This window comes from Hyaena hyaena, unplaced genomic scaffold (assembly GCF_003009895.1).
Source record: "Hyaena hyaena isolate Hyena2069 unplaced genomic scaffold, ASM300989v1 scaffold_207, whole genome shotgun sequence".
NCBI classification, from domain to species: Eukaryota; Metazoa; Chordata; class Mammalia; order Carnivora; family Hyaenidae; genus Hyaena; species Hyaena hyaena.
The window spans coordinates 447,846-471,410 of record NW_024080836.1 but is presented as its reverse complement, the minus strand read 5'-3'; the positions used below and the strand labels follow the sequence as shown (position 1 = coordinate 471,410).

The following is a 23,565-nucleotide window of genomic DNA, read 5'->3' as shown; positions in this document are numbered from 1 at the left end:
TCAGTAAACCAAGCAAAGTAGAGGAAGATGCTTACATCAGAATTAACTGGGATGCCTGTTAAAAATACCTAGACCCTGGATTCTATCCAAGACAAACTAAAACCAGATCTCGAGGGGTAAAACCTGGAATTTTATATTTTTTAAGTGCTTTCTCATGCAGGACCAGGTATAGAAACCTCAGCAGTTTATATAGTTGAAATGAGCTCTGTAATACCAACTGACATTTTTCTTATTCTCAAAATTCTTCTGCTAACAAGCTTCTAGAATTCTCTGGGATTCTGTGGTTCTTAAAATGTAGATCCAGGTTCAGAAGCAACAGCATCACCTAGGAACATGAGAGGTACAAATTCTCAGACCCCACCCCTTTCTACTGGATCAGAAGCTTTGGGCGTGGGGCTCAGCAGTCTAAGTTTTAACAAGTCCTGCGTGCAATTCCAATACACATTCATGTTTGAGATCTCTGGTTGAAGTCAAATAATGAAAATTACTTGTCCTTTTCTTTTTTTCTTTCTTTCTTTTCTTTTCTTTTTTTCTGGCAGGCGGGGGGGGGAGGTTCTTTATAATATACAATTTGATATTGAAGAAATAACTTTATTCCTTAAAAGTTGTATTATTGGCAGTGAATGAAGCATCGTGTTTTCTCTCAGTGTTTCCCTTTGTGTTGTCTGCTGCAGATGTTGGCAAGAGTCGCACCATTTTATATATTTGCATCAAGGGAGTCTGAGATCAGGGTCGAGGAAATATTTTAAGGTTAAATTCCCACAAATACTTCCTCCTGAAGACCCTGTGCCAGGCCGTGATTTCCCAGCAGATGTTTTCCATTATACAGTTACTGGGTCATGACAGACTTTCCATGGTTTGCAGTTGCCATGGCAACCCCATTTTTTGGTCTGCAGAGAATAGTATACAGCTCAGAGGTGTACGTTTTCTCTTAGTAATGGAAATGTTGATCTATCAAAGAAATGGATTAGTTGACAACTGTACATTTGATAAATCAGCAGTAAATTTGAAGGATCACATTTATTTTATATGCTTTATCCAGTGGACAGGATGCTGTTTCCACTAAATTTTCTAGACAAATAAAGACTGTGTGGTAAGCATACCAGTCTTTGAGACTCTGAAAAGCTGGGGGAAATGTTTTGTTATTATTATAATCCATATTTTACATGTAGGAGGAAATGACTGTAAGGAAAAATAGCCAAAAATGTTAGTGATTCATATTTTCTGTTTTACGTTGATTCTGAGCCTATTTTGCCCTCGGTCACTTACTATAAAAATGAAAGCAAGTAGAAATTTGCAAAACAATGATAATTTAATAACATTGTAGACTTGAAAACGATATATGGAGCATCTAATTTTTTGTGATTTCATCTGGGAACTTGTTATCCAGGGTATCGTTAGGTTTTACATATACAAAAAGGCTATAGGAAAACATTTTCAGAATTAAGGCCCTTTGAAAAATGAACCAATTATCATTTTCAAATTAAATCGAGAAAGTTTTTTTTTTTCTCTACCAGTATATGTCTGGACATGGTAATTGTTCTCTCAAGTATTATTCATAACATACTGAAATCATGTTCTGCTTGCTTTATGACCTATATCAGAATGAAAATCTTTCAAACAGAGGTATTTTAAGTTATGGTAATTACTTTCAGTACTAGGTCCCATGAAGTCTGGGTCAAAGTGTAATGTTCATCCAGTAACTGTGAAATTGAACTCTATTTCTTGTACTACAACAGTGATTGGGGACTGGCTTCATTTTCTACTTTTTTTTTGTAATAGTTTAATATTTTTTGTCTTGGAATAATTGTGATTAAATATAATCTGTATATGTACCACACTAATAGCAATTGTTCTATTTTAGTCCATTCTTTCTTTTTTGGAATTGCATTCTTTGGTATAACTAGTGAATATTGGAAATTGTATTCTTTGTCTTAGGTGATATAAAATTCATTATATTCTTTCACTGGTAAGTTTCTCTGAAATACAGGCTTTGAAAATATTGTGTTTTGGTCATTTTCCTTATATTAGTGGTATGTAACTTGTACTATTTCCTCCTCCTAGATGATGTGCCTCCTGAAGTTCAGTATTACCTCTCTGGTCTGTCTTTACCTCCCTTGTAGTACACATATAGGTGCTCAGTAAATGCTTGTTATAATCAATGAAACACAAAAATTTATCCATCTGTATATTTGACTTAAATGGATGTTAATCTGGTACTGCTTTATACATTAAAATTTTTTTTCCAATATTCTGAAGTGAACATAAATGGTTTCATAATCTAAAAAAAAAACAAATATAAGTTTAAAAAATATATCAGAAATGAAATTCAGTAGCTACTTTTCTATCTAGACATTCTCGCAGTTCCACATCACTTGGTAAATATGACAGTGGTGTTTATATGTATTTCTTGCCCTTTACTGCTTCTGAAATTGTGGATCAAATTTTTGAAGGCAGTAGGTCTGTTTATCCAAGAGAAATTATACGTCTACACTCAAAGGAACCTGAGTGAAGTTCCCCTCTTACCCCATCCCGTTTTACCCCTTTCCATGCACCTCTCATCCTGTCCTATTCCGTGTGTTTGTGCTTAAAGAAAAGGAGAATCATAGGATTTCAGACCTGGAAGGGACCTAAGAGATTCTTAGGTCACAGATTAGAATCTTTAATGCTCCTGGAGCCAGGCAGTGCCACAGGATGTGACGTGGGTTTGCTAGGGACTATGCTGTCTCAGAGAACAAGCCCCATCTAAATGGAGGAAAGTGAAGACACAGCCCCAGCTAGTTATTGCTAAGTGAGAATGTAGGCCACCTAACCATTTTTTTTCCAAAAAATTTTAAAACTGGATTTTTATGTAAACATCCTAGGTTTTAAATGTTGGTAACTGATACATGCATGCAAAAAAAAAAAATACTGCCTGCAAAATATATCTTTTGGCCAAAATTAGGCCATGGGCTGCCAGGTTTCCACTATGGCTACACTATATTCTCATTTCATAGATGAGGAAACTTAAGTTAGACTGATGTAAAAACGTGCTTAAGACCATCTTGGATCTTAGACAAAAACTCCAGTGCTCTTCAGCCATAGATGTTGGTGACTTGATGTACATATTTCCTTACATCAAGAAGGACGTTTGCAAGCATATCCTTTGTGGGAATGGAGTATCTGGAAACCATTTTATATCTTTGATTATGAAAACAAGAAGGCATTTGTTTTGTGGATCAGAAAGTGGAACAATGCTTTCTTAAGTAGGTGATGTTGTCCAACATCTGAAAGGAAGATAGGATAATATTGTTTAATTTGCTTTAATTTTTATTTTCTTTATTTCAGTGAAAGAGTGTGAGTGAAGGAGAGGGGCAAAGAAGAGAGAGTGAGAGAGAGAATCTTAAGCAGACTTCATACTCAGTGTGGTGCCTATTGCAGCACTCGATCCCAGGACCCTGGGATCATGACCTGAGCCAAAATCAAGAGTAAGAACCTTAACTGACTGAGCCACCCAGGTGCCGCCATATTATTTAATTGGTATTCATTGCATTTTTTTAGTAGTTCCAAACTCTTTTGTGCAGTAAAATATAACAATCTCTGAATTTCAGTTAGAGTTTGCTAATGGGAGGCAATTTACATATTCTATATGACTTCTACATTATTATTTTGATTTAAAGATTGCTTGTAATTTAGAAAAAGAGACAATGATGTCCCAAAACTCCAAGAATGATATCTTTCTCTGTATTTATATTATTACATTGCATTTTGTTTTCTGTTTAAAGTATTCTTTCACTGTATACTCAAGAAACTTCCCGTAGATCTTTGGTGATATGAAACAGACCATTCTTATAAGAAGTAAGATTTCTATTTCCTTAGATAAAATGTTTGCTACTGATGAGATTTTATATTCAAATGGGGTCCAACATGCATTGCTCCTCGTTCCACAAGCTACACAAGATTGGAAACAGGGTCAACTAGACCAGAAAAGGCTGAAATCTGAAGATGAGAATATGACTGTAAAGATGAAGGAAGGCCTAAATCACAAAACACACTGCAAGGCACCCTTCAAATCTGTAATGAAGATTATTTTGCACATCGGTGATTCTCAGAGCAGATTCCTCACATCATCTGGGAAACTGAAAAAAATACCAGTGTCCAACCAAGAATTCTGACTTAATTAATCTGGAAGCTGGGCACACATATATCTTAGGCCAATTCATCTTCATGTATTGGGAATAACACATGGTAGAAATAGTGATGGGTTCAGGAGTAGGATAAATCCTTCTCTAAGTCCTTACACCAATCCCTGTCATGTATCACAGGATACCCAGCATCAGTGTGTAGAGAGGAGTGACAAATCCATCTTGGTCCCGTGTTGTATTTGCAATACAAGGAGTTACGGAATCATGAGAGGTTGATGAAGATTATGAGGTTAACCACATACCCCCAGTCACCTATTTATAATGCTTGTGATGGTTTAAGAACTGGCTGATTGCAAAAGCAATTCTGGAACACAAAGATTAGGTCACAGAGGGAGGTCAAATCCTCTACTGTGGCCACTGCCACAGACCTTGAAGGGTTTGGGGAAAATGAGTCTGCCTGAATCACACTCAGCGGTGAGGCCTTCATTCCTGACTGGAGTTGACCCCACAGAGCTATAGTTCTTAGTGTGCTTTTATTTAAATTCACCAATGCAATCACCTTTCAGAAGTGGGTTAGTCATGGACTCAGAACCCTCATCGTCTATTTCCTCTTCAATGGCCACTCCGATAGCTAAATTTGTGACCCTATAACATCAAAATTCTTATTATCTTATCTAAAGAATAACCAGGACAAATTTCCATGAGATTTTTCCTCCAGGGGAGATGAACTTCAGGGATCCCATGGTGATTTTCTGCGCCAATATTTAAACAGTTGCCACTTACTTGAAGGAAGAGAGAAAGTATGGAGATAGGTAGGTAGGTAGGTAGGTAGGTAGATAGATACACACATACATATATATGTATAAATTTACATTTAAGTTCTAACCAATTCCCTAATTTACATTTAATTCTCTGAGTACCTTCAGATAGAGTTTTATACAGTAGAGATAACTTTTATAAATCTTAACACTTTACACTTATTTAAGTTTTAATTTTAAAATGGTGTTTTTTTAAAAGAACTTCGGAAAATGTTCAGTATGATGAACTGGAAAGTCATGGATTTTGGAATTTCAGACAGGGTTCAAATTCTAACCTGTCCTTACCCAGCCATGTGACCATTGGCAAGTACTTGGTTTCTTGAGTAGAAATTAGATAAATAGTATCTGTCTCACAAGATTGATCTAAGATTAAAAGAGATAAATTTTGTTAAGATATTGGGACACAGAGGTCCTTAATATATCAATACACCTGAATTCACTTCCTCCCTTCAGAGACTCTTCTGATGGCCCTTCATGCACAGGCCTATGTATTTATATGATGCTAATCAGGTTTCACAAATGGATCTCTTTTCACTTCATTCAATAATTTACTATAAATATGGGCCTGTATTAACATAGTCCATACAACTTAACAGGCCAGCTAGTATTTCATGGCATTAAACACTAGTTTCCTAGGAAAATCATTTATTGTTGGACATTTGAGTTATTTTCAAATTTTCCCTTTCATAACAGCTTTGTATGAAAAGCTTGGAACAAATTACTTGTTTGCTTTTAGATTATTTTCTAGGAGTATATTCCCCAAAGTGAAATTACTAGGTCAAAGGAAAGAAACCATTATATAGTTTTTGTCACAAGTAGCTCTGAAGAAAATTTGAACCAATTTACAATGTCACTTAAAATATATAAGCATACCTTTTTACCTTAACCTGTCACCAATGGACCTTTAGTGCTTTTGCTAGTTTAATGGGTACATACTAGTAACTTAAACTTGCTTTAAGGCAATTTTATTTAATATTCATAGCCGTGGATTTTTGAGTATGCCACTATATTGTCTTTATTTTTGTGTAGGTGTGCCAGCCATTTATTCTACTTCTTTGATGTTTATTGACTAAAATCTGACTCTCAGGGTAAAGGATCTATAGCCAACTTCATGTTTTAGGGGAAAATTGATAATTATATGCTAATTGCTTCTGTAGGATGACTGGCAAGCTTTGTCATGTGTCCGACCCTTTGTTCTCCCACCACTTCCCTCCCCCCATCCTACCCTCTGAACTTGAACCTAGGGGATCTCAAAATTTTTTTAGGACAAGAATGATACCACAAAATATCCAGCGCTTCCTTAAATCTCTGCTTATCGTTGGCCAGAAGTGTTTGTGATGTCAAAAATTCCTCTTAAAACCTAGAAAAGCCATGATCCCAAACTTATATCAATAATTTTTACCCATGAGCAACCTTTAAGTGATCATTTTTTTTTAATGTTTATTTATTTTTGAGAGACAGAGAAGCAAAGCATGAGCAGGGGAAGGACAGACAGAGAAGGAGACACAGAATCTGAAGCAGGCTCCAGGCTCTTAGCCGTCAGCACAGAGCCCGACACAGGCCACGAACTCACGAACCGCGAGATCATGACCTGAGCCGAAGTCGGCCATTTAACCGACTGAGCCACCCAGGCGCCCCTAAGTGATCATTTTTAAATTAATATGGAGAGTGACAAGGGAGGACTTGATTAATATGGAGGGCTTTCATGTGTCAAGCCCTCCTATAGTATTTTTCCCTATTGCCAAGGCTACTTGGCCATCGTCTACTCTGTCCTTTAGGACCAATCCTGACTTCAGACAATAGATTCTATCTCAGTAATATATAGTTTAGCATTAAGTTACAAGTCCTGTTAGTTGGTCTTGAACTTCAGTACTGATAACTAACTTATCTGTCTTGAACCAAAGGATTAAGTTTTGTCTCTATTGGCACCCCTTAGGGAGAGTTGTTGATCAAGGAACTCCAGCTTTTTGGTGAAGGAAGACTTGGTCTGTGACCTGTTGACTGACTGTAGATACTGACTTCCTGCTTGTCCTATGCCTTAGCAAATTCAGAGTCATCTTATTAACTACTAACAGATGAAAAGCTAGGTGAATCATAATCCAAAGCCTGAAATCCAAAGTCTTTGTTTTTCAGAGAAAAGAGCATGTGTTATTTACATGGCAAACCAAATAGCTCTCTCTTGCCAAGGTGCACAAAATGAGAAATCTCATTTATGCCTACACATGACTCAAATGTTACCTTCTCTATATTGGAGAAATATGTATGCTTTGAAATAGGACAGATATGAAGGGCTATGTATTGAAAGAAATGAGGCAGGAGAGGGAGCCATGGAGGAGATAACCTGACGATCATCTACAGAAACAGTTCACTAGATGTCACCCCACACTTAGTCAGGATTAATGTTTTTCTAACAGAACACACTAGCAGGAAAGGGGCCGTCTGTTTCCTGGCAAAGAACTCTTATTTCTCCCCAACATAAATTGGTGGAATTTTTTTGTGTTGAAAATTATTCTAAGCCTGGAAAGTAACTTTTGGCTTTAACCATAGAGTTTTTGATGTCCATGAAGTTTTGTCATTTGAACAAGGATATACTATGTTAGCCTATTATATAATTTTATATAGTGCACATTTATTACAAAAATTTGAAAATGCAAATAAGCAAAGGAAAAGAAGTCTACATGATGTGATCTTACCTCCAGAAATAAAATTATAAACACTTTGATATATAATCTTCTAGAATTCTTTCTATATACACACACTAAGAAGTTGGTTCACAAAATACTTATTATAAATTCTTTCCATGTCAATAAATACATTTGTACTGTGAATATAAAATATCATTTCAGTGGCCTAACAGCATTTTATTATTTGTTAATCGATTCTATAATAATTAAACATTGACACTATATGCTTGAGATCCCCATATGTCTCAATGTGTTGAAAAAAAGAATGTGGGCCTTAATGTATTTTTCTCATATGTTTTATATTATTTATGACATCACCAAATCCCACTTAAACCATTTTAACATTTTTCTTTGAAGAAATTGTTCCGACTTTAAAAATCTGAGAGTAAGCCACCTTTATCCAAGAACTCAATGTAAAAATCTGTGTTACCACTGTTTAAATTATTAAAAGGAAACCTCACTAGAATGAAGTGGGGAAGTTCAGCAGTGGAAGATCTCATGCCCTACTACTCCTCATCAACTGCAAATATAATAGGAAGAGAGGCAACTTTGGCTTGGATACTACTTTACTACATGCTTCATACACACCCCTTTCCCCTCCCCTTGGCAACAGCCCAGCCAATGAGGGACAGTTACAGCTCAGCCAATAAAAAGCCACTATATTTTGAACTCCCAGTTTACTCCAATGGAGTTTTTGCTTATAACAGCCCTCCCAACTTCCCCCTTTCTTCTATAAAAGAGTGCTCCTCTTCTTTGTTCAGTAGACTTGTCTGTGGTTTTTGTTATAGCTTGGTTATCCAGGGTTGCAATTCTCCACTAATCCCAAATAAACTCATTTTTGCTGGAAAAATAAATGGCATTTTTTAAAGGTTAACACCAAGTTTTCCATTCTGAGGAAGAAAACTGATGGTTTGCGTGGTGTGAGTGCTCACTCTGAGGAAGCCTGTTATGACACAGGTTTCTTGGCTGACGTTGGGGAGAAATCAGTGGACAGGTTCTATGTCCAAAATATAGCGTTTATGTCCTTTCCTGGCAGAGAGTAGATTTGAAGGTTTTTCAAAGATGTTAGTGATATATTCTGGAGAGCCAGATGTCCCTGTGTTCGTGTTACTTACTGGGTAAATTCAGACAATTTCTTTAACTTTCTCTGGATCGCATTTTCCTACCTGTAAATTAAAGGTCATGAAGTGTCATTGGAATTAAATAAGATCATATTTTTAAAGCTCCTGGTTCATAAAAGCACCAAGAGTTTGCTTTTTTACTATTTAAATGGATCTGTCCTTTTTTCAGAAATATAATCCATGATTTCTAACCTCAGTTGAGTCTATGAGTAAATAATACATGTTTAACTCTGTTCAGTACTTAACCATATTTTACTGAAATTGCACAATTATGAGTAAACCATCTTTGCTGCTGTTTGTATACATGTGGCTTTTCTCAATATGCTTTTGATCTGTTTACTCTAAGCACTAGACGTCCTTACAATTTTTGTCTGCCTCTGATGTTTCTTTCTTGTTTCCCCTCTGTTTTGAATCTTTTCCTACCTGGCAAACAAATGAAGTCATTAACACCATGGTGAAATAAGTCCTGTTGGGTTATAAATATATCATTTCAGTTTCTGTTGATATTTGCCATGTGCTTATGAAGTACACTGGGTTTTAAGAGAATATAATGAGGTGATATTCTTGACAGCCTACCCTCCACATCCTTTCCATAATAGCTTGAATAACAATAGGAAAGAGGTCGCTTTTATTTGACAAAGCTTTTTATTGTCTAGTCTGATCAAGCTTCATAGCTTTGCACCTACCTAGAAACTGAAGAAATACAGCAAGAAAAAACTCTATCCTTTCTCACTAGTACGTACACACTTTTTAAAATAGTTTCCCCAAGAGGCTATTGTGTTCAAGGAATATTATATTGATGCTTTGTATTACTTTGATCAGAAATGGGGTTTTTTGGAGTGCTTGGATGGCTTGGTGGGTTAAGTGAAGTGTCCGATATAAGCTCAGGACATGATCTCACGGTTCATGGGTTCAAGCCCTGCATCGGGCTCTGTGCTGACAGCTCAGAGCCTGGAGCCTGCTTCAGATTCTGTGTCTCTCTCTCTCTCCCTTTATCTCTCTCCCTGCCCCTCCCCTGCTTGCTCTCTCTTTATCTCTTCTCTCTCAAAAAGAAATAAACATTAAAAATTTTTTAAATGTTTTCCCACCTCAGGCATATTACTAAAAAGAAAACACCACTGATCTAGACTTAGCATAGAGACAAATGTGTGTGCTTTGCCTACGTGTGTACATGTACCTGACTTTGTATACAGAAAATCTAGTTCTTTGTTTCTCAAAATTTCTCCACCCTGTAAAAATAATAAAAGAAAAACCCCAGCAAGGTGGGAATTTGTTCATCTCTGTTTGCAAAGCTTGCTCTTCTGATACCATTTTCTTTCTTTCTTTTTCTTTCTTTCTTTCTTCTTTCCCCAAGGTAGGCTTGTCTGAATGTTTCCAGAAGTTGGTAGGTGGCGACTTTCATCTATGCTTTCTCGGCTAAACATGCCTGCTTTTACCTTGGACACTGTGCAAATCATGGAGCTCCAGCTGTTTTACTGTTTAGGGCTGTGCTTGCTCCAGCTGTTTTACTGTTCACTACTGCTGTAACATCACAACCTAAACACTGAAAAGAGAAATCAAAATAAACACATCCTGTTCCTTCACTCAGTGGGTATTTATGGAGTGCTTAATATGCACCAGCTACTACTTGTGTTATTAAGTGTCCATTTCTCTTATTAAATTCTTCCTAGTAGGTGTGTTTATTGTCACTTCTGGAAAGAGAAAGTTTTTATTCAGACTATAGTATATTCAATATATGCCTTATATTCAATTTGCCGCTGATTGCATCTGATACATGAGGTTTACTAGTTTCTGCCTTTCTTTGAATTTTGACAGGCAGAATGGAAGCATTTAGAATCTGTTCCATCATTTCCAAGGTTAGGACTTATTTTATGTTTAGTAAAGTAGTCAGTTGAATAATTGAGTCACCCACCTACCCCCATTGTACAAATTTCCCATTCCCTATAAATTGAGACCAACTAATAAGAATAAAACTAGATGTGGGGGGGAGGGGGGAGATGAGCATGGAGGAGGGCACTTATGGGGATGAGCACTGGGTGTTATATGGAAACCAACTTGACAATAAACTATTTGTAAAAAATAAAAATAAAAATAAATTTAAAAAATAAAACAGAAAAAAAAAGAATAAAACTAGATGTTTGGTCTTAAACCCAAATTGATATGGAGTAGTAAATTGATATGAAATAGTGTTATTTATTCAGTTATATTTTGCAACATTTTTTTACACTTCTGGCAGAGTGCTAAACAATGAAGATTCAATGATAAATAAAGCTGCTGCCTCCAGGAAGCTTTTCAGGGTTAAGTGACGTGCTAAACTGTTTCCTTCCATGGGATGAAAAGATAATAGAAACTTCCATGGGCTTTCCCTTTTATACACACCTAAGGGCTAAATTACAAACTCAAAACTGAGTTACTAAGGGTTGCTAATATTCAGTATTTATCAAATAAAATCAGTACATTACTGATATGTACTGAAAAATCTATATTAGTGTTTTATTACTTATTCTTTCACCAAATATTTATTTTTAAAATATCTAGTATTTATGATTGTTACATGCTTTGATTTAAGTATATACATGTTACAAATGTAAATATTGTCTCTTTAAGTGGAAAAACAACCCTACAAAGAAGATATTATTACTGATTGAATTATACAAAAGAAGAAACCAAGGCATGGCGAGGTTTACATGGTGTAGCCACGACTGGAATCAAAGCTCTGGATCTGGATCCATGCGTTTACTTGCATTGTACTAGATGTTGGGGATTAAATGGTGAGCAAATCAAATACTTGCTTGACCTCATGGAGCTTATAGTCTAGTTAAGGAAACAGATACTAACCAAGTCATCACACAGATATCTAAACACACATAGTAACATGTACCCAGAAGTGCCAATGCAGGACATTAGAACAAAACTGCAAATGAGGAACATGAAAGGATCTGACAAAACATCCCGGACAAATTTAGATTTGAGCTGCTTTCTGAAGTATAAGCAAGCATTAAGTTTGTGAATGTAGCAGGAAAGAGACCGGAAGTGAGATAAAGCATCCACAGATGGAGAGCAAGGCCAGGAAGCAGAGGAGTTTGGTAGAATTAACGGAAATCCAAAGAAGCAGAGACAGCACTGGCCAGAGAAAGAATGGAGTGAATACGGTGGAGTCTTCGAGGCCGGACTGTGCCGGACGAAACAGGCAATGTCAGGAATGCCTGTCCTTTTCCTAAGAGCCTTGTGACTCCACTGAGTGATTTTAAGATTCTAAAAGTTCTATTTACCTCAAAATTCTTGGGAATTTTGTAAACCTATTGTATAAACATAAACACAAAGACATTTTGAAATTTCTTCCATTTTTTTCAAAAACGTGTTATAAGTTTGTCATGAGTTTTCTGAGGTCTTTATTTAAAGTTATTCATTACTTTAAAATTTTAATTACTTTTAGCTTATCTTCATTACCTAGTGAATTGGTTGTAGAATTTTTGACTAATCCCATCTACCTGGTATGTGTTTGACTCAATAATATTTTGGTTTATAATTTTTGAAATATTTCCTCAAGATTAGTCTATGTTACAGTATAAATATTGTCTTAATCCATATGGGCAGCTTATAACAAGACTATAGACTGGGTGGCTTGTAAACAAATCAAGCTTCTTTGTTTTGTTTTGTTTTGTTTTACCAAAGAAATGTCTCTGACATGGAGGCTGAGAAATGTAAGGCAAAGGCACAAGATTCGGCATCTGGTGAGAGGTTGCTTCTTGGTTCATAGAAGGCCATCTTCTTGCTGCGTCCTTACATGGTAGAAGGCACAGGAGAGCTCCCTGGGGTTTCTTTTATAAGGGAATTAATCCCATTCATGAGATTTCTATCCTCATCACCTCCAAAGGCCCTATTTCCTAACATCACCACTCTGGAAATTTGAATTTTAACATGCAAATGGGGGGACAGTGGAGACACTTTTAGTCCATAACAAATATGATGATGTCTGTCCATATTTCTATAGAAAATATATGCAAAATTCCACCCCTAAAGCTTTCTTATAAGGAGGTGCTGTATTTTTATCTTTAAGTACTAATTTTTCCTGCTTTGGAATATGGGGCATAGTAGAATAAGTTTTATCAAAAGTCTTTATTTTCTTTATTTTTTAATGTTTTTATTTTGTTTATTTTTGAGAGAGAGAGAGAGAGAGAGAAAGACTGGGGTAGGAACAGAGAGAGAAGAGATATAGGATCTGAAGCAGGCTCTGCACTGACAGCAGAGAGTCCCTGCGGGGCTTGAACTCAAGAACCATGAGATCTTGACCTGAGCTGAAGTCAGATGCTTCACCGACTGAGTCATCCAGGTGCCCCAAAAGAAAGACTTTACTTTTAGTGAGCCAATTCAAACATATCTGAGAGCCATATATACCTACATTGCATGAGTCACGCATGAAGCAAACAGTTACCACATAATAACCCCATTTCTGTAGTAGAGAGGGGACAGAGGACAGCACGGCAAAAGACAAAGAGACACTACCACCCTCCACCCTGAAAAGATTTCCAGAAAGAAATAGGAAGGGCTTCAGACCAGGCAGCGTCTGGTCTGACGCCCTATGGCTAAGGGGCATCCTGTTGGGTTTTGTAATGGATGAGAGCAGAGGAAATAAAATGTACAAACACATGGAAATGAGAGAGTATTGCATAATTACCAAATTATGATGAACTTAGAATTCCAGAAAGCAACGAAACAATGGTGGGTGATCAGGCAGGACAGGTATGCAGCTTGTGAGACATAAAGATGGAAGTGTCCAGTTTGCCAGCTTCTGAAAACAAATCTAGTTTTCACTGAGGTGGCTTTTATGACCTATAACAACAGAAGGCCTATGACCAACAGAGGAGCCAGAGTCTGTGTTAATTCATGAGACGGTCTCTTGAGAATGGTAAGTTATTTGACTTTCATGTGAGGAATCACATAAAAATATTGTGAAAGATATTGTTCAAAGGGAATGCACATTGTTGAGACTCCTTAAACTTCCTATTTTTTATGGAAATCAGCAGTCAGGAAAAACACAAAAGGGAGATGATCAATATGTATGTACAGAGATTTGGCTCCTGATAAACACCCATATCATAACATCGGGTCTACCCAGCACATTAATGAAATTTGGCAAGATTTGTGAATTGTCTTAGCAACCTCCCCAGGAAATGGAATTTGGCTGATGCTATGCCATCTTAAGAAAGGCCAGATCTGCATATCATTAACATTTGTGTTGGTGGGTTCCCAAAAATGGGTGTAGTCTGACCCAAAATGAATGTTATAATAAAAGCCCCCGCTTGCTACAGGAGTGTGAAACCATCTGAGGGAAGCAAAAAATTAGACATTTCTTCAAGCACAAATGGCTGCTGTCAAAACTAGTTGCAACAGTGCTGTGTTCGGCAGCTGCACCTGTGTGGTAACTAGGGAGCTATCTGGCTGGGAATGTTTGCTTCACACATCAGAATTTAAAGCACAGGATGGAGTGTGCTGGGCAACATCTCACGAAAATGGAATGGGATTTTCTTCCTCCCTCCATAATTTGAGCCTCAAGCCTTAAAACAGGAGTAAACCATGACACAATCATGTTTTCATCTGTGGAAAAATACATATTTTTCTATGCCGGTAATGGCGGATAAAAGGGAAACAAGCCTATTTGGTCACTGACCAGTCCCACATCATAACTATCTTGGAATTTCCTTTTTAAGCAATCTTTCCTAGAGACCCAGCATTGGCCTGAGACCAATTTACCCTTTGCCAAAAAGTTATTTCTCAGGCCCAATTATCTAGAAAGCTCATGAAATGTGTGCCTTGGCAGGCTGAAGAAAAAAGATTTTGTAATCAGGTTTTCCAGAGGAACTCTCAGAATTTCCAATCCAAGATCCTGTTTTGGTTGGAAGAAGATGCAGATTTAGAAACATTAAGAAAGAAAAATGAGAAGTGTTGTCTTATACAATTCTAGGCAGATTTGTTGTATCCAGTCCCTCCTAGTGGAGGGGAAGGGAATGGTAAAAGGAAGGGATCTAGAACTAAGGACCTCCTGGGGGCCCCTGGGTGGCTCAGTCAGTAGAACATCTGACTTTGGCTCAGGTCACGATCTCACAGTTCGTGGGTTTCAAGCCCCATATGGGGCTTTGTGCTGACAGCGTGGAAACTGCTTCAGATTCTCTCTCTTCCTCTCTCTCTGCCCCTCCCCTGCTCTGGACAATCTCTCTCTTTCTCTCTCAGAAATAAACATTAGAACCAAGGATCTCCTAAAACGCCCATGCTCAACATGACCATTTGGGTAACCTTAAAGAAAGGCCTCAAAGTTAGAGGCAGCATAACAGTTTCTTCAGCAGCTATTTGAGTCAGATGGGTATGTCAAAAACAAAGGGGATTAAGAGGTTAGTCTGAGATCCCTATCAGATGGAGGTCCCAGAGATTGATAATAACCTGGGACTTCATTTATTTATACCCAGCAGCCATTTGCAACACCAGCCATGTGGCTGAGTCCAAAGAGGCGCCACATACCCGCAGCTGTTCAGAAACTATCCTGAATCTCTTTACTTCTGCTTCTTTATTTCTATAGCCTAGAAAAAATGCTCTTCACCCCCAAACCCAAGACCCACTCCCCTGCATTTCTTCTTTCTAAGGGGAACAATACTCCTTTCAAGGAAAAAAGAAAAAGTAAAACAGTTGATTTAGTAGGAAATGGATTTTAGAGGCGCCTGGGGGATTTGGATTTTTAGAGTTTGCGAAGCGTATCTCTTGTCATTTCTTACTATTAGCTTTTTCTAACATCTGCCTTTGAACATTCCTCCCAAACTCTATTGCAGAAACAATAGCACTCTCCATCCCATTCTGTTTAAAATCCAGGACATATCTCACCTCTTGCAGGGAAATATCCAAGATACACTAGATCTAATCATGTGTTGTAAATTCTGTATTCAAAAATCCCACACTTCATTTATTGCCAATCTGACTGACAAAAATTCAAAAGCTTTACAAAGTACTCCGTTGGTGAGGCTGCAGCAAAACAAACACTAACTAACACTTTGCACCATTCTGATGGTTACACAGGATGGCAGAAACTCCTTAAAAAAGGAATGTGTTAAATTCTGGCAAAATTGCACATATATAATCTTTTATCTATTCTAGGTCATTATTTTGAAAAATGATAAAGAGGAAAAATGGAGTTATTCTGCCTTGTGTATATGAACTCTTAAGTCAGAATAAAAATTGAAGTTTCTCAATCCCGTGTATTAAATGTACAAGGAATGATAGCATTAGATTGTCATTAATTCCCAGCTTCCAAAAAAACAACAGATCTAAGTTATAGCTATGAATACCTAATATAAAAAACAAAACAAACAAAAAAGACAAACTCAAGTCATACTGATAAAAGCTACACACATAACCTAGGAAGTAAAAGCCTGAGGTGCTCAAAACTCTAGATTCAAATACCAGAGGAACAGGTTAAACAGCACTGTGGAGATGCAATCAGCAAAACTGGAAACGAATTGAGTAGCCTCATTTTCATGCCAGCATAGCTATTTGCCAAAGCTCCACAAGAATCTGTTTTCCTTGTAAGAAGACACATTTGGAAAAGGTAGCTATGTTACCACGTTCTGACCAGAATCCTATTTGAGAGCGATGTGCATAGAATCAGAGCTGACCAGTTTTAAGGAGCTGAGGTCGAGACAATAAAGGCCCTTTCAAAAAACCTCCTGGTGTCTTGCTGTCACATGCCACCCTTTGATGCGAGTAAGGAAAGTCACTCCCTGGCAGGCTCAGGAACCTCAGGATATTTTGGGGACCTCGAGAAGGAAGGAATTCACCCAATTCTATGGGTATTATAGGTGAAATGTCACCGGAAGTCCTTGGCGTGGCTCCCTAGCCCTGAGAGATTCTTAAAACTCCAGTCTGAGACGGCTTATGAACAGTTGCAGCAAAGCAGACTTAAGAAGCACATATATGGTCATCGCCATTCTTGCCACGCTTGTGTCAGTAATCAGGCCAAATTTAATGAGACTGAATTTATTCTGCAAACAAATCAGTCTTACTGTGATTATCATTGATAGAAATAGGGGTGACTGTAGACAGAAAAATTACGTTTCAGTGGAAAACTCTCACACTGAGGAGATCAGATTCTAGTCCTGTGTTTTGAAAAGGTTTTGTTGATCACATCTGTAAGCGGGACTGAATCCTGGACTCTTTTAGTTTCCTCAAACATCTGGCTGCAACTCTCTAGACTAACATTTCCGATTGCCTCCTACCTTTCTGACCTAGAATAACTAGGAACAAAAATCATCCTTTTCCCAAACCCCTGCAAGCTGAAGTTGGGCGACTCGACATAAACTTAAGAGAAATTGCCCCAACAGTTCATGTGTGGACAAGCTTCCTGCCTGTTGCTGGGTGGGCCACTCAGAAAGTTCACCAGAAACCTGATGACATGACGAGAGACGTTCAAACTGCACAAGATGCTTCGAGCCTGATATGTAGAAATCTCAACTGATTGCCCTCCAGACTCAAACTGGCTTTACAGTCTACTCAAATCATTAACTTTTGTTTTTCTTTTCCCTCTTGCCTCCGTATAAATACCTCTTATTAAATAACTGATTGCCCTCACCACATAAACCTGAGAGCCCAACTACATCCCCATTTCCTAAAATGAGACCCAACTGTTTACCTGAACTGATCTAGTCTTAGGAAGAAGAGACTGGTTCAGGGAGATATCTATTAATTCAGCTTCTAGACGGTGAAACTTCTTTAAAAAAAAAAAAAGTTTATTTATTTATTTTTGAGGGTGGGGAGGGGCAGAGAGAAGGGGAGAGAGAAAATCCCAAGCAGGCGTACTGACAGCGCAGAGCCTGACATGGGGGATGTGGGTGGGGGGCTCAATTTCACAGACCATGAGATTATGACCTGAGTCAAAATCAAGAGTTGGACACTTAACTGACTGAGCCACCCAGGCACCCCTGGACACCTTTCTTTCATCATTAGCTGAAGAGGGTATTTAGGCCACCTTGGGTATTACTCATTTTACCTGAGTATCTCTCATTACACATGAGGTATACATCTTAATAAACCTCTGCTTGTTTCTGTTGTGTCAATCTGTCAGTTGTTACAGGAGTCTCAGCCAAGAATGCAGAGAGTAGATGAAAAGTTATTTTTTTCCTCGTCTTTACTACAGTATTGGGAAAAGATATAAATCTAAAATGGAACCAGAAGACGTGAAATGGAGAATCTCATGCATATGCCCTTAGAAGAAAGGAAGTTAAGAACTCAGAGACTGGTTTCCCATAAGTACCTGATTCACAAAAGACCAAGACTTATCTCTGACCAAGAAACATCCACCAAGAATCCCGATCCTCAAGCCAATGAACTTACTGCTTAGATTTCAGGTGAACATTCCTGTCTGGGCATTCCTTGTCCGTAAACACAGCCCAGCCCAAACCCTGAACAGACCCGTCACCTGTAATCTGCTAGCCTCGGTGTTTCCTGAAGAAGTGGGGAGGTACATGGATGACACAGTACCAGTCATGAGTTTATTGTTGAATCTGCGTGATGGATATACTGGAGTTATTTCAGAAACTATTCTTAATTTTGTTTCGGTTTGAAAAGATCTTTTATAAGATGCTTAAGAATGTAATGTACATTACCTTATGAAAATACAGATTCCTTGGGCCAAAGATACAAGAGTTTGATTCCGAAAATCTGAGATGAAAAACAGGGATTTGTTTCCTAGTTTAGGTCCCAAATGTTTACCATGTAGGTTATCAAAAATATATACTTTTGTGTCTCTGTGGTCCTCGAATTATGGTGCTTGGCATGTAGACTTGCCGTAATTGTAAGGTGTGTTTTTATCTTGACAACTAGAAAGCAGTGAATCTTTATTCCTGATTTTCCTGCTATTTCTCTACTATAGTTTCTTTATATAATAGGCCTTTAAACATATTAGCTTATTATTATTCCTCTCAAAGAAAGTGTATGTGCCTTAATCCAGAAGAAGTTTTCCAGAAACCCACAAGATAGGTCATTGAGACATTTATTGTGTATGCCTGTCACCAATCAATGGTTCCATATCAAACACTTAGATGAGAAAAATATCACAAAACATACCCTATTCATTTTTATCCTTTTGTAAGCTTATGAGTTTTTTCTTAATTCTTTGCTCTAAAGAAGTTCATGATTGCAAACTGATATTTATAAAAAAATAATAAAAATCACTTCACAGCATCTGCTTTGAGGAGATAAGAACTTAACATCTTAATGTCATTTTTTGTTCTTCCAAATGGAGATAGGAAGAAAAACTAGGATGGAAAGGCTTCAGAACTGTGTGTGTGTGAGCAGTAAGGGAACGCAGTGATTTTGACTGGGCTGATTTAAACTGGATCAAGAAATTTAAACTGGATGAGGGGCTCCTGAGTGGTTCAGTCAGTTAACTATCCAACTCTTATTTTCGGGTTAGGTCATGATCTCATGGTTTGTGACTTCAAACCCCGTTCAGGCTTGGTGCTGACAATGAAGAGCCTGCTTGGGATTCTCTCTTCCTCCCTCTCTCTCTGCCCCCCGCCCCCAGTTAAATAAACTTAAACAAAAATTAAACTTAATGAAAAAATTGGCCATGGCCAATTACCTTCCCTCGATTGCTTTAAGAAGTAAGTTTAGGGTCTACTGCCTGTCAGAATAGATCAGCCACTGCTTTCTTTGACTTTAAGAGAGAGGAGAACCAAAAGTTAGTCTTTGAAATTTATGGAAACTGAGAACTACCTTTGAACCAATCAAGAACACTTTAAAAATTGTATTAGGATTCTCAATTTGAAGGACATTTTGAGGAAAAAAAAGAAAGATACACTTGACAAATTTTTACTGCTGCTGTCTGTCAGGATGCCCACTGCCATTTCAAAATTTTGAATTTCATAGGCAATTTTGGCCAAACTTCACATTATTGTATAACCATGGCAAGATTTCCCTTGTTGTTTTTGCTGTTTTGCAAATAAAACCTTTCTGTTTGCAGTGTGCAACTGAGGATACCATTTATTTTCTCCCCGTATGCATAGGACGAAACAAATGGACTTCAATATTTCACTTATAAAACATTATATTTTGCTAGTTTTCATTTACTTGCTGGAAATTCATACGTAAATAATAATTTTTAGAAATTCTAGAAAGTAATGTGTTTGCCCTCACTTTTAACTTTAATATAAATAGCCCTGACTTGCTATGATTTCTTGCTATGATCATCTCAGATTCATAATAAATATCTATTCACTGATAAGGAAAAAGTGCCTATGCATGACGCTAAAGGAGAATGCCTCCCTGGGGGTTGGGGCTGAGATTGACTTGGAGGTAATAAAATGATAAAGCACCTTTCATTTCTATCATTCCCTCTGAGATGACTACAGAACAGGATGCATGGTCCTGAAGTGCCCATCGTAAAGATTTACACAAATTGTTCCTTTCTTTCAGATTGCTGTTACTTTCCTCAGTGTTACATACTGTCATTAAATTCTCCACCCTCACTATTACAGCTTCCATTACCACCCACATGGCACTAGGGCTTTATCCATGGGTGGCAGATGTTATCACCATATGTCATCCGATCAATTTTCCATTCAAGGGTAATGTAATGTTTGGGGGAAAGCCAACTCACACTTTAGTAAAGGCTTTCTCTGTACTCTTCACCAGCCGTAAATGCAAGCTTCCTTTCAACTTCTTGGCTCTGATGCCTAACCAGAAATCAGCAGGCATCTTAGAGATGCTTTGCATGTTTCCGTGTTAGTTGGGCTCTCTCTCTCTATCACCTGCCAAATTGTTTCCTATTAAGGAGTTTGGCACTATTTTGCTTTCCTCTACTTTTATTCATCTCAGAATATTCTGGACAGAGAATCATTAGCTAGATGAATACCCAAGGAGAGTAGCAGTTTCAGTCTGGTTCACAAGGCTGTTACTTCTTATTTATTTCTAGGATCTATATCTCACCTCCTTGTTTCAGAAGTTGGCATTGCTCATAGAGTTTGAAATTCTTTTTTTATATAATTCTAAAGGGTAGCCAAAGTTAAGACAAGATCAGTTTATCCATACGGTTCTGATTTGTGCCTGCATGTGCTCCTGCACTCTCTTTCTTTTCTTTTTGCTTCCTTTCTTTCTCCCTACATTTCCCCCCAACTCCACTCTTACTCTTGCTGTGAATTTTTTTAAACAAAATAGTTTTTATTTTTATTTTAGTCTGAAGTTTGTTAGCATACAGTGTAGTATTGGCTTCAGGAGTAGAACCCTTTTGTCATCACTTACATATAACACCCAGTACTCATCCCAAAAAGTTCCCTCCTTAATGTCCATCACCAATTTAGCCCAGCCCCCACCCCCATCAACCATCAGTTTGTTTTCTGTATTTGAGTTCCTTATGGTATGCCTTCCTTTATGGTTTTATCTTAGCTTTCCTTCTCTTCCCTTATACGCATCCGTTATCTTTCCACTCTTTTGAACACTTATTATTTGTCACTTCCTGGGCTATGTGTTGTGTATTTAAATATTAAATACAATTTATTCATGTTTTAAAACTCTTAAAGATAAACCTTAAATTATTTTTAAGCAGTCCAGTCTAAATCACTGCATTCCCATCCATGCTGGGTAATTCACAATAGGAAGTAGAAATAATTACTTGTTCATATTGATCATGAAATGATCTCTTTTCCAAGTGATCAAACTGCCTATAATTTGGTAAGTTAACTTGTTTACATTATCCACAATCATCAATATTTTAAAGACTTGGATTATGTCTTTTTTCCATTTTTGTACCTGTTTCAAATTATCCAAATCTCATGGCCAAATTCATTTGAAACCCCGTAATTCCAGTGGTCACTGGACTTGCCTTTCTCTAGTTATTTTCTGGTTATTCTATGTCTTTCTTGAAATATGATAATCTGTAATTACTATGGTGTTTCAATTGTACACAACAAGAAATAACGTCGTTAGGCACCAAATTGGTAATCTTTTCCTGAGTTACAAATGATGTTCAAACACCATCATATTTTGAAGGTGAAATTACTTGTCCTTAAGGTATAACTTTAATCTATCCCTAAATTAAAACCACCTACTACTTTATTGTTCATTCATGCTGACCTGTAAAGTTCTCTATAGCTTATTCTCATTTATTTATTATGGCACTCTCCAGGAAATATAAATAAAATCAGAACACTTGGATATTTTACTGTTCCTCAAGAACATTTTATTAATATTGCTAAATTATTGCAAGATTAACAACCATATTTGCTGCTGTTTTCAGTAGGAAGCCCTCCGGAAACCATGTTATCAATTTTATTTTTATCCGCAGCATCTCCTCACTAAGAAAATTCTTTATGTTTGATACACAGTTTTCTATAATTTTCTTCTAACTTAAATGTCATACTTTTGATAGTTTTGAAAGCAATTTTTAAAAATTACCCTTATCCACATAAATATTTATACTCTTTTAAAAATTTATTAATTTTTATCTATTTTTGAGAGAGAGATTGAGCATGAGTGGGGAAGGGAGGAGAGAGAGGGAGATAAAATCCAAAGCAGGCCCCAGGCTACAAGCTCTGAGCTGTCAGCACAGAGCCCAGTGTGGGGCTTGACCTCATGAACCCATGAGACCATGACCAGAGCCAAAGCTGGGTGCTTAACCAACTGAGCCACCCAGGCACCCCTCCAGAAATGTATACTCTTTAACCTTTTTACCAAGAGATTGGAAGACACATTTGTTTTTTCTCACAATCATACATTCTTACTTTTGCTTCTATAGTTATTCTAGTTATTGCTGTAGTCCATAATCCTCTGTTATGCATTCTGCCGGGATGCACCTCAATGGTAGGAAGTACATCTGCTGTTTACTTTGAGTGTCTACACATTGCTTGATTCAGCACTCCAGTTTTGTAGTATAGATTAGTTATGTATAAATGAGCTATAATTTGCCTCCATTAGAATGGAAATTCCATAAAATGAGAGACTTGGTTTTGTTTACTGTAGTGCTTTTGTATCAAGAACAGTATTTTTCACATAAAGTTCTTAATACTTAAGTGTGAATTTACACTTTTAGAAGTACATTGTTAATCTCCTACAAGCAACTAATGAAGAGATCCTTATTAAGTTGTATTGAATCCTCAGTGATTTTATTTTTATTAATATTTATTTATTTATCTTTGAGAGAGAGAGATCGAGCACATGAGCCAGGGAGGGACAGAGAGAGAGGGAGTCACAGAATTCGAAGCAGGCTCCAGGCTCTGATCTGTCAACACAGAGCCTGACGTGGGGCTTGAACTCACAAACTGTGAGATCATGACCTGAGCTGAGGTCAGACACTTAACTCACTGAGCCACCCAGGTACCCACTAAGTGATTTTATTAAATATCATTGAGCATCTCTTATTGTCCATGGTTATCATGGTCTTCTCACATGGGTAGAAAATTTTGATGGTCTGCTAGTCTCCTGGCACCCAGGCAACTTAACAGTGACATGCAAAATACTTTGGCCAGTTGCACCAAATTTTATCCTTGAGTCTTAGAAACATTTGGGTGTTTGCCAAGAAGTCTTGCTGGTCTGTTTACTAAAGAGTTTTAGTACTCTTTTTTTTTTTTTTTGTCTTAATATTTAACATCTTTTAATTTGAAATTTCTCAATCTCAGTTTCAAAGGGCAATTTGGGAATCCTTTAATGACTTCCTCAGTGAAGCTGGAATAAAAAAATAATTGTCTATATATTTTTAAACACTTAATATGCTTATGAGAGCAGAGACATAAAATAATTCCATTGATCCTTCAGCTTGCACTTCAAATATATTTGAAGGTCT

At 37.3% G+C, this 23,565-nt stretch overlaps 1 long non-coding RNA gene across 3 annotated transcripts in view; it reads left to right on the top strand.

Moving 5' to 3' along the window:
• LOC120238331 overlaps positions 1–18,411 on the top strand; it is a 33,973-nt gene extending 15,562 nt beyond the window's left edge. The window contains exon 3 of one of the 3 annotated variants that reach the window (XR_005530183.1): positions 17,926–18,411. This is a non-coding gene — a long non-coding RNA (uncharacterized LOC120238331). The other 2 variants (XR_005530185.1, XR_005530184.1) reach the window with 2 other exon arrangements.
• Positions 18,412–23,565: the final 5,154 nt, after the last annotated feature.